This window comes from Synchiropus splendidus, chromosome 14 (genome assembly GCF_027744825.2).
Source record: "Synchiropus splendidus isolate RoL2022-P1 chromosome 14, RoL_Sspl_1.0, whole genome shotgun sequence".
In the NCBI taxonomy this organism is placed as follows: Eukaryota; Metazoa; Chordata; class Actinopteri; order Syngnathiformes; family Callionymidae; genus Synchiropus; species Synchiropus splendidus.
This window is the reverse complement of record NC_071347.1, coordinates 23,572,656-23,584,165: the sequence shown is the minus strand read 5'-3', so window position 1 is coordinate 23,584,165 and position 11,510 is coordinate 23,572,656. Positions and strand designations below refer to the sequence as shown.

Here is an 11,510-nt window from a genome sequence, read left to right as displayed (position 1 = left end):
GTGCCCTCACGAGGAGAGCTGCATTTGTCTGGTGCGTCTGTGTCTGACCACATGAATTCAACCGAGCTCACATGATGAAAACTGTGAGTGAGTTTAATTTACAGAAAATAAAAGATTCCCTCAGCAAAAACGACATATTTACTTTGTACTAAAACTCAGTATACACAGTTAACAGGATGCTATTTTCGACATACTATATTTCATGTACAGAAAAACTGCAGTGTGCTGACAGTCTAAACTAAATACACTAGTGTATACCTAGTGCTTGTACTAGTACTGTGTACGTGACTATTCAGTATGTTTTTAACAACTTAATACGTCAAAAGAAAAAAAAAGTATTAAATCAGAATACTGTCAAGTATATTCCAAATATCCGGCCCAGAGTTCATGTGGAACGCGTGTGTTTGATTTGAAATGATGACTTTATTGTTAGACAAGGAACGTTGTCTTTTCATTCAATGCGTGTTACGGTCAGCGGGGGGCGGGGCAAACACCTGCCCGCCATGAGCGTTCGCTTTACGGCCTGCCATAAAGCGTGGTGTCGCTGTGTCGTGGTTGCGGCGCGAGCCTCAGCGATGCTCTGAGCCATTAGCGTCATCGTTCACCGTGCGACCACAGGTTGGTATCATGCGCAAACGATACACAGCACATTCGTGTATCGGAGAAGTGATGGACATTCGTCTGAAGTTGTGCGGTTGCGTCAGTACTTTCGTTAATTGTCGACGTCGTAAAGCTTCCGGCCACCGTTGTGTCAGCCGTGTGGCGGCCTCGTTTGTCTTTCTTATTAGATACAGTTTTGTCAACGAGAATTTTCTGATAAGAAGATGAATGGAGAGCGCTAATTTGCCAAGACACTACTCCAGATATGACGTGAAAAGACAACAGTGCGCAGAAGCGTATGTGAAGTTGTGTTGTGTGTTCAGCGATGACGGAGCTGCAGCTATGACCAAGTCTGAATGGTGTGTCGTCTGTGAAGCAAACCTGCTTCTGTGAGAGGGCATGAAGCATGGGAAAAGAAAGCTGGGATTACAGACAAAGTGTAATCAATTCTGATCCTGTCATGACAGGAATCTCTGTCTGCCAGCACGGCTCACCGCTGTTACACACACTTGAAATATCAATTATTATTCTCGGTTATACTTCATAAAAGTGGCTTCATCTCCGCTACCTTTTGCTCAGGGTTGTTTTATGCCCAGGAAAAGTGTCACTCATATGGGAGAATCACAGTGGACCTGGAGATTCGTGGTGGACGTGCAGGTCTTCAGCAACTGTCATGGCAACATGGACCACCGTCTCTGACGAACAACCACCGACGAGGCGAGGAACTGAGGCAGGTCAGAGGCTCCGACCCAGTGCAAGTGAGCAGCATCTGAAGGCATCAGATCGGTGAGTGTTGTCCCCGTGCGGCACATGAGTCGGCCGCTGCCTCTGTGCGATGTGGCATTCCACTGACATTAGAATGAATTGGTCCTCAAACGCGCTGTAAAACTGAAGACGTGTCTGTCGTGATGAAGCCTGTTACGATGGCTATCAACGGGAGGAGCTCGATAATTGTTTGCTGACTTCTGTTTTTCTGCTGTGGCGACCACCGTGACGATAACAGAACCACGCTGACGTGAGAACTGCTGGAGAACGCCTCAATTAACTGTAAAATGCTCCTGTTTTTCTTTCACCAATTCTCTCTCCCTCTCTCCCTCTGTCTCTCTGTCTCTCTATCTCTCCCCCTCTCACACACACACACACACACACACACACACACACACACACACACACACACACACACACACACACACACACACACACAGTGGCTTCACTTTTTTCTTCAATGTCTCCCTACCTTTGTCGACCCAATTACTTCAGGTTCCCTTCATGTTCGATGGTCACAGAGATTTCAAATCTTTTTCTCGTTTTCCTTCTCTTAATTCAAACACACACACACTCTCACGCACACTCTCACACACACTCTCATGCACACATGCACGTATCAGAAAGCCTTCTCACCATTAATATTTTACTAATATGACAGTTGTGTACGAAGTGATTTGATGTGTGCGTGCGTGTGTGTGTGTGTCATGTGAATCCGTCACTTTTAATGAGGGCAGACAAAGCATATGGAGAGAGGCAGGGAGGCAAGGGCCCATTCCGGTGCCTTTTATTTTCCCTTCAAGTGGAAGTGTGTGTGTGTGTCTGTGCGCGCCGCAGAGCAGAACACTGACGGGCTTGAACGTGGAGATCGCTGAGACGGTGAAGCACATTGTTGCTCCATGTCAAACAGACAGATGGCAATGCACGCACACAAGAAAAATCAAATGCAGCAAAATCCAAATTTCAGGTTTTTGAGCCTAAACGGCAGCCAGAGCGGCAGCCTGCAGGGAGCTGGAGCAGCCAGGCATGTGAGGACTTGTCAACCAAAGGCTGCCGTAGACGTGGGTGCTGATGGAGCATTAGTGGGTTAAACGCTTGCTCATGGGCATCAGTGCGCCGCTGGAAAACTCACAATTAGCGTCGTCACGTGTTGTCTTACACTGTTGCTGACACAAGTTGCTGTTCTGTGAGTGGCAGCCTGCAGCAGCAGTGCCGTTGTTGCAGCTGGTTCTTTGTCTGTTTTCATGACACTCTCTCAAGCTGTTCTACAGGGCCCCGTTGGGTTTTACTTTATTCTTCAGTTATGGAGTGTCTTCAATGTGAGTGTTGCGACATGAAGCTGGAAACATTGATGATGAAGTGCAGTTGTGAGTGAGTTGCAATCGACATGCGTGTGCGTGCGTGCGTGCGTTGCCTGGAAGTCTTGTGCTGAGTCATCAGTTCTAATGTCACTGAGCTGATTGGTCAGTCAGGTCATGTAGTGAGACCACCAGGCAGGATGACCCACTGGTCTGAGTCATGTTCTCCCTGAAAATGCCTCCATTGCTGTTTGGGAGGATCAAATGCCACCATGGATGACCTGGTGTCCTCAGTTCGTGGTCCTAAACTAGAACAAACATTTGATTGGCAGACGGAATCAAAGCCAGTGAAGTAGTTAGCCATGCTGAGCGAGGCCTTCTCCATCACCTGTCTTCAAGTCTTGCCAGCTGCTGTGGTCCATGTTAACACTCACCACACCTCAGCATCTCAGTCCACCAGGAGCCCGAGTACTGTGTGGAGGAATCCCAGCGACACAGTGTGTTGGGTTTGGGCAGCGTTCTGTGGACCGTGCTCCAGCGTGGCCATGTGACACTGGGGTCATCACAAAACAGTGCTGCGAACAGCTGCTCCTGTTTGTGTGCTCCTCGGGTGGTGAAGTTACAATCGAGTCATCGTCAGTACATCTCCAATCATCCAGTGGCAATGCACCCGAAAAGCTTTGTTCAAGTTTAGACTGAGGCCAGGCTATCACGTCAAGAGGGCGCTCCTGGGACTCTTTCACCTTGTGCTTCAACCAATGGGCTCGCTGCACTGCTCTGATGATGGTTAGATTAGATCAGGTTTAATAGTCCCACAGTTATGATGAAGATGATGATGAAGATGAAGATACTGTACTGATGGTGGTGAGCGTGATGATACTGATGATGAAGTGATGGAGACAATGACACTGTAGTGATGAACATCATCACTACAGTGTCATCGATGGTGATGGGCATGATGATGAAGATACTGCAGTGATCACGACGATGACATGATGATGGTGGTGGTGGAAGGATGGAAGTGAGCGCCTGACGTCTCACGTTCTCTCGTTGTGATCTAGCCGTGGTCATTTTCTGACGTCACGGCCGGTGCTGTGGAACACTCATCCTCAGACCCTTCTACAGGCCTCCTTCACTCCTGTTTCACAGATGTGCTCCGGAGCTAACTCTGCTGTTATTAGCTCCGCTGATCAATAACATGGAAAATGAAACACATTTGTCTTCGTAGCTGCTTCCTCCTGTGAAGCAGCGACCACACATGTATCGTGGTGTACAGCACCGACCCAGACGGACCTGTTGGTGTTTCTGTTGGCTGCAATAAAGTGATGACTCGGCAGGACACCTGGAGTCTCACTCACCTCTGTGACTTGAGAAAGTTTTCAGATTTACTGTCACAAATGAGCAAGAGAAAACATCACAGTCTCATTCATGCCCTCATGATGGGAGGCTTGAGTGAGGGAGTGAGTGAGACTGAGAAGAAGTAGTCGAAGAAGAAAGGAGAAGTAGAAAGCAGGCTGACCAACTTCTGTCCAAAGACTCACTGCTGACAAACAAGTGTGATCTGGTGACTGGGTCAGAGGACACCAGTGCAGCCCACATGCGGGGTTGTGGTCAAAAACATGCGACTTTTGTCTTTAATGTCTGTATTTCCTGAATGCTGCCAACATTTCCTGTGTGGTGTCAGAGTTGAGTCATGGCAGTGAGTTAGAAACGGCACTAACCTGCTGTGGCATCCCAAACTCACACGGCAACTGGGGTGCAGCTGAAAGAGATGTCTGAGTTTTCACTTTTGGGAAGTTCACTGCTTTGTGATCATCTGGCTTTTTGAATGATGGCGGATGGGCGGAGCCTCAAAGACGAGTGGCTGTCCAGTTTTACATGGGAAATGTTCCTCTGTGTTTGGGGTCTTGTGTCGCCGTGGCAACAGCGATAAGCACCAAGCGTAGCATCCTGCCACGCCTGTGCACCTTCTGGATCAGGACATGTAAATGTCTGTGTGTATGAGTGACATGACGCACGCCTACATGTGGTGTGTTGCTCAATAATAATTATGATTCTGACGACAAGCCACGCTCCTCTCTCACTGACGTGAGCCGTGCGGTCGCCTGACCAGAGACACATGGGAGAAGCGCATGCAGCTCTGTGAGAGCTGCACTGAGACTCAATAGAAACTGAAGGAGTCGATCTCTGTTAGACTGTTTGTGGAGAAATGTTTGGGCCGAACAAAGGAGCCGCCGTTTCTATACGAGTAGCTCCGGCTTCCCAAGGACGTGTGTGCGTGTGTGCGTGTGTGCGTGTGCGTGTGTGTGTGTGTGCGTGTGTGTGTGTGCTGCAGCTTGAGGTGTGAGCATCTGTGTGTACATCTTGAAAAGCTGTGAGGACATTTTGCTTTTACATTGCATTACATTACATTTGCTGGTCATCACGAGTCCAAAGGTCAATTTCAGGATGAGGAGGTCAAACATGTCTCAGAGTCCTGGTTCAGGTGAGCCATGTGTTTTAGATGGTTAGCTTTGGGGGGAGAGGCTGGGGAAAGGGTGATGGCCATGAGAGGTCCTTACAAAAATAGCAAAACACAGATGTGTGTGAGTCTCTGTAAAGTGTGTGTGTGTGTGTGTGTGTGTCTGTGTGAGTCTCAGTGAAGAGTGTGTCTCTGCCTGCTGATGGATCTTTTCATTGCAGCTCAAGGCTCAACCTTGAGCTTCCATCAGAGAAGCACAAGGCCAGCGAGGCTGAATAGAAGACACAGATTGACAAAAGAACACATCTACCCACTCCTCCGCTCCTGTTTTGCTTCTCTTCACTTTCTCTGTGCCGACACACAGTCACCTCTGCTCTGGTGCCGTCACTGAAATAATAGTAATTATGAGACCGTAAGGAAAACATGACGAGGTCAGACAGACATCATTGTTGTCCGAGCAACAACGCAATGTAATTCAAAGCTGCTGATCTAGACGAGTCATCCTCCGAGGATGTTCAGCTCGGCAGCCGTGACCCTGTGACCTCTTTTAGGTCCTGTCCACACCAGGTTGCAGTCGGTCACCAGTTCTGTTGGACCAACTGCTCGTCCACATGAGCGTTTTCCCTCGCTGCATGGTGTCTGAGGCCAGCGCCGCTGTCGTGCCACGCTTGGGTTTTGCTGAGAGCACGGCGGCGCCACTCACAGGCCTGGCATGTGTACTGCGTGTTTGGCATTGTGGTAGTGTGTTGTTGTGTGGCCCAGCGTCACAGCCTCACTTGTTCAGCTCAAAACAGTGTAGAAGACTGCCTCAGAGGAGACCCATAATCAGTGCTTAACAACACCACAGTTAAGGATCACCTGCTCACACACACACACACACACTCGTCTCTGCTGTAGCCGTTCTCTCTGCAGTGGTGTGCTCTTCATGGTCCTCCTCCAATCTTGTGCCGCAGCATGCGTCCACGGCTGCCATGGACACACTCGACACTTGAATCTGCTCCTCTTCTCTCAACTGGAACCCCTCCCATATGGACGGTCTTTTGGCCATGATAAACTGATGTCATCACTATACCCTCAAATTCTGGACTCCTGGAGGGAACATCTTCTCTGTCTCCTGGATCATGACGTCGGTGTCCTGACACACACCAGACTGCAGAGTGGCAACACATGCTGGCTGCTGTGAGTGTGTCTGTTTATCCTTCCTTGGGGTCCCCATGTGGTTAAGCCTCAATTTGAGGATGAAGACTGCCAACTAACATCTTTAAAACTCTGTTCCGTTTGGTTCCGAGTCCTGGTTCAGGTGAGCCTTGTGTTTGGGGGGAGAGGCTGGGGAAAGGGTGATGGCCAAGAGAGGTCCTCACAAGGATGGAGAGACATACGTGGATGTGTGTGTGAGGGGGTGGTGGTGGTGGTGGTGGTTGTGTGTGGAGGCGTGTGTGCTTGTGTGTCTCCACACCAATGAAAGGAGTTTGTCCTTCATGAGAGCAGAGCGAGGTGAAATTGAATCTTTTCCTTCCATTCAAACGGAATGTTTGAAAAGAGAAACGCACTTCTATTTCTCTCCACAAAAAGCTTTCAGGAGGAGGAAGGGTCTGTGAATATTTAAGCTGACACACACGTGTTGGAACACGCTCCCTCAAACGCGCCTGTCCGCGGATTCAACACCTTGAGTTTGACAGATTTCCCCGTCAGGTTTGAGGAACACACGTTGTGATCTGACTCTGATCACCCTTCTCCTCCACCTGCCTCTGCTCATTACCTGCTGCACCACTGCGAGGAGTCCTCTGCTCCTCCTCCCCTCCAGACCCCTCCCCCACCCGCTGCTCCCAGGATCACCGCTTTTGGCCTTTTGCTTCGTCCACTGGTTAAGCTAACAGTAACAAGCCACTTTAGTGGAGAGAAACTTTTCCAGCCTCAGAAAAATAACCAGGCAAATTTCAAAATGCCAAGTTCCCACACGACGCGGCTAAATTGGCTGTTATTTTCCCTCCGGACTGCCCTCCATGTAGTCATGGAGGGGAGTACACCTTGTATTACTATACTTGTGAGGACATTTTCGGCTGGATCCCACAAGGTTAAGCCTCAAATTGAGGATGAAAACTCCAAAATAAACTGGGGGGTGATTCTAACCGGGTCTCAGTCTGGTTCGGAAACCTGGTTCAGGTGAGCCTTGGGGAAAGGGTGATGGCCATGAGAGGTCCCCACAAGGATAGCAGTGCACGTGTGTGTATCTGATTTTAGTCTCGTCTTTGTCGCTATCGCTAACGCTCATCATTTCAATCTGACCGCAGACACGAGGGAGTGTGTGGCTCATTCATGGTTCCTAGGATGTGTGTTTCATTCCACGTCATCACCTCTGACACTTGTGCAACTCTTGTGAGGGCAAACCTGGCTGTTTGTTCTGGACGTGAGACAAGTTTGTTGTGTGTCGGCTGTGTGGTGACACGTGTGGACCGTCATGTCTTGTGACTTGCAGTGGTGAACTTCCTCTCCGGAGCTGCAGTCCTGCGCACAAATCATTTTTAATTACATCCTCAACAGTGAGGGATTATTATGAGGAACTTTGCTCTGCGTGTTCAATCGCAGCGAACAATCATTTTTCAGCCCCACATTTGCATTTCCTCCTTTTTTCCTCCACTTCTCTCCCCGCAGTGATAAAGTGGATGCAGCATGCAGGCGGTGGGATCAGGAGGTGGGAGAAGAAACGGAGGCTTCTGTCTCGTTTGGAATATTGGAATAATGCAGCGCGGCGACGTGGACTTGTGTGGTGCAGACAAAAATAGGTGTGTGAAAGTGGCAGGACAGCCAGAGTCAGCAGGGATGCAGAGGCAATGAGCAGAGGAGAGAGATGAAGAAGATGAGATCTGATTTCACCAAAATAATGAAGAGAGGGAGGAGAGTCTGGAGGAGAGCGGCGATAATGTGAGTGGGAAAGATAACAAACAGAGCAAGCTGCCAGCAGGAGGCTGTAATGGACTTTTGAGTGGAGAGAAGGATGGATAGATTTACTTGGAGGGAGTGACGAGAACCGCTCGGCCCCGTGATGGAGATAAGTGGAACCAGGGAATCATGACCCTGGTGCTGTTAACCACACCAGCCGCAGCACCGAGTCGCGCTTCACTGGTGTCAACGCACTCGCGCGCGCACACACACACACACACACACACACACACACACACACACACACACACACACACACACACACACACACACACACACACACACACACACACACACACACACACACACACACACACACACACACACACACACACACACACACACACACACACCTCATCTTAGACACGAGCTTGTGTTTGGCTCTATCCTTGTGAGGACCTCTCCGGGCCATCACTAAACACATGGCTCACCTGAAGCAGGACTCTGAACCTGAAGTGTGTTTCCAAGCTTTAGTCCCCACAAAGTCGGATAAACAAGCCCACCTGATCACAGACACGCGCCCACCTGTGCAGGGTTCTTGGTGGCGCACATATTCATCTGGGCTCCGAACAGCTTCATGATCTTTGGCACGCAGAATCACTTAAAAGCTCAAAAACAGGCTCATCCATCCTCATTAGCGGCACGTGACACTCCGGCAGACACGTGGAGTCTGGACTGGCCTTGTCATGGCTGCCTCGGGTCTAACACAGACGTATGAGCGGCGCGGTCTTTGTGGCTCTGCTGCTGCGTCTCTCCGGCGAGCAAGGACGTTCCTCAACAATGAGACTCCATCATGTGGTGCTGTGACTCACTTCAGTGCCAGTCACACGGAACACAACATGGAGGCTCAGATTGCACACCCTGGGAAACCAACGCAACAGTAGCAGAAGAAATGTGTTTAGTGTGTGTGTTTCTTCTGAGAAGTGGTGTCGAGCGTGTGGGCCGGGTCAGTCCTTCGCTGTTCGGGTTTGTGATTCATTCTGGACACACACAAAAGAAGCGGCGCAGAGGGTTTGGGAGGACAACAGCCTGCAGCTTTGAAGAGTTTCCCTCTGAAGATCCAGCAGCCGCCGATTCCTGCGCCTCCTGTTCAAACGTGGACGTTCATTAGACTCTTCAAAGACGCCGCAGTCACATTCTTCCAGGCTGCCCTGCTTCAGAACGCCAGACCCATGCAGGTCTATCAGCTCGCAGATCAACCCGCCACTGGTGGGACGGGGGGGAGGATGGAGGTGAGGCGCTGAGCTGGTCCCTGGGCCAGTGTGCTCAGGTCCCATCCACCTGCTGTGGCTCGAACCCACGACAGGCCTGGATGACACTCACTCCTCCATGGTGTGATCGCTTTTGCCCCAACTGACCGGCCCGTCCGTCACTGACCTCATGGATGTTGACTGCTCTCTTCCTTTGACTGAGGGGTCTGAAGCCTGAGCTGAGAGCCCAGCTGTTGTGTTGCCTGTTCCTGAGAAGCGCCTGATGGCGAGGTGTGAGCGCTGGAACGTGTGTGTGTTTCGAAAACAACCATTCAGCTAGGACAGTGAGGTACAAGTCTGGAACCACCGTATCACAACTGAGGGACCAAGTGCAGACGGCTGAGACACAGAGGGCAAAGTCTCGTGAGTGTGAGAAGTAGGGAGTCCTACAAAGGATCCATACGGTGATTCAGTATCCCGGCAGAATGTCCCGTACTTCACTTGGACAATGTCATCACTTTCAGCTGTTTGACTGCAACAAGTAAACACACAGAGTTTTGATTCCAAAGTGAACACTGCTTGGAAGGTGACCCCTGACTCAAGTTCGAAGGAAGCGACTTCGGTCGGTGCCACTGGTGCAAGCTCATCCGTGCTGCGTTTGGGCTTCTCTGCCTCATCAGCATTCCAGTCTCTCAGTCATTTGATGTGCGGCTCAAACAAGCTGGTCTCCTCAGATCTTCAACTCCAGGACGGTGTCTTGACTGATGTTCTGCCTTTGATTTTCCTCTCCGGTCATTCTCAACAAATGTTTTAACCACGCGTCTTTAGCGAAGGTTAGCGTGCCAGCTCCTGAGTGATGCAGCTTCTGAGACACTTGCTCCCAGACGCCGTTTCTCTTCTGCGCCGCTCTTGTTTTGATGAATACGTTCCTTTGTTTGGATGCTAAACTGCAGTGAATTATTTACCCCCTGTGACTCAGCTTGTCAGGCGATGCATCAGCTCCGAACACACCTTGCTGGGGTTTGTGGGGTCGTGGGGGCAGCAAGCCCACAGCAGAGGCCCCCTGCTGTGCAGATCCCAAACTGTGCGGCTGTGTGGAGTCCAACTGAATCGAGTCTGTGTTGCTGACGTGATGGTCGCTCCGAAGAAGGTTCGTGAGCTGTAAAAAAGATATGTTTTTGGTGGTTTTTCAGATGTGGGTTCCAGAATACCTGGGCATGTGAACAGCTTTACTGGCCAAACTGTACATTCAACTGTTTAAAGCTGCTAGATTTACAAAAGGAACACCCTGGAATCTGGTAGAGTTTTCCGAAATATCTCAGAAAATCACTGGTTTGCATCACTGTTCTTCACTTGTGAAAACTCTGAGCAAAAACATTGTTTTGCTGTAAAAACATGAATACAGCATCAATATATTCAATTCAATTATGTAAATAAACTGGGCGACATCAAGGCTCCTCCTCCCCCAGCAGGTGCTGCTCCATGGGTCCTGCAGGAATCGAAACACTTTTAAAATAACAGTTTGGGTTGTTCAAAAAAAGCCCTGTAGAATAAACAGGTCATGATGTTGTGGTTTTTTACGGTGTGAGTCAAACATGATGCTCCTGAGTGAGCACAGTTTTGCTCAGCCTCTGAAGTGGGCCTGAAATATTCAGAGGCAGATTATTGCGAGCCAGAGACCAGCAGCAGGATCAATAGCTGCAGTGCAAGTCAGGATTTCACCTCCTCCGACTGCCTGCGCTCTAATTAAGGATGAAGCCTAGCATCGGCTAAGCTGGACCGAAGGGAGGCGGAGACTTTGGACTTAATAAGAGCCAATTGACCTGCTGAATGACAAATGTTTCATTAAGTGTCCCCGGGGCGGCAGGTGAGAGGGTCACAGCTCGGGACACACACTGTACGACCGGAGCTGAGAAGACGCACCAACGCGGGTCCTGGTTCTGCAGCTGCTCACCGGAGCCAGTCCGGTCTCCCAGAGGTCCGGACGGATCGAACCACAGGCATTCCGTTTATTGATTTATTCTGAATTGCTTTTATGCAAAGTTTATATAATCGCTCCTGAAATATCTTGTTTGGTTTCTCATACTTCTCTCATCGACCCTCCTGACTCAACATCGACGCTGATCGCACTCCAGATCACGGATACATGGCAACTCCATGCTGGTGAAGAGGCCTAGCTGAGAGAGACGGGGGAGTCGTCCCCGGGGCGACAATGACAGCAGGATGACGGACAAGCTAGCGGCGCTGGTCCGGCAT

At 49.9% G+C, this 11,510-nt stretch overlaps 1 long non-coding RNA gene across 9 annotated transcripts in view; it reads left to right on the top strand.

Annotated features, from left to right (window-relative positions):
• Window positions 1-540: 540 nt before the first annotated feature.
• The window catches only part of LOC128770408 (uncharacterized), a 40,238-nt gene continuing 29,268 nt past the window's right edge, over window positions 541-11,510 (top strand). For all 9 annotated transcript variants that reach the window (XR_008416506.1, XR_008416507.1, XR_008416512.1 and 6 more), the window contains exons 1-2: window positions 541-618; window positions 1,197-1,386. This is a non-coding gene — a long non-coding RNA (uncharacterized LOC128770408). The remainder of the gene's footprint in view (window positions 619-1,196; window positions 1,387-11,510) is intronic.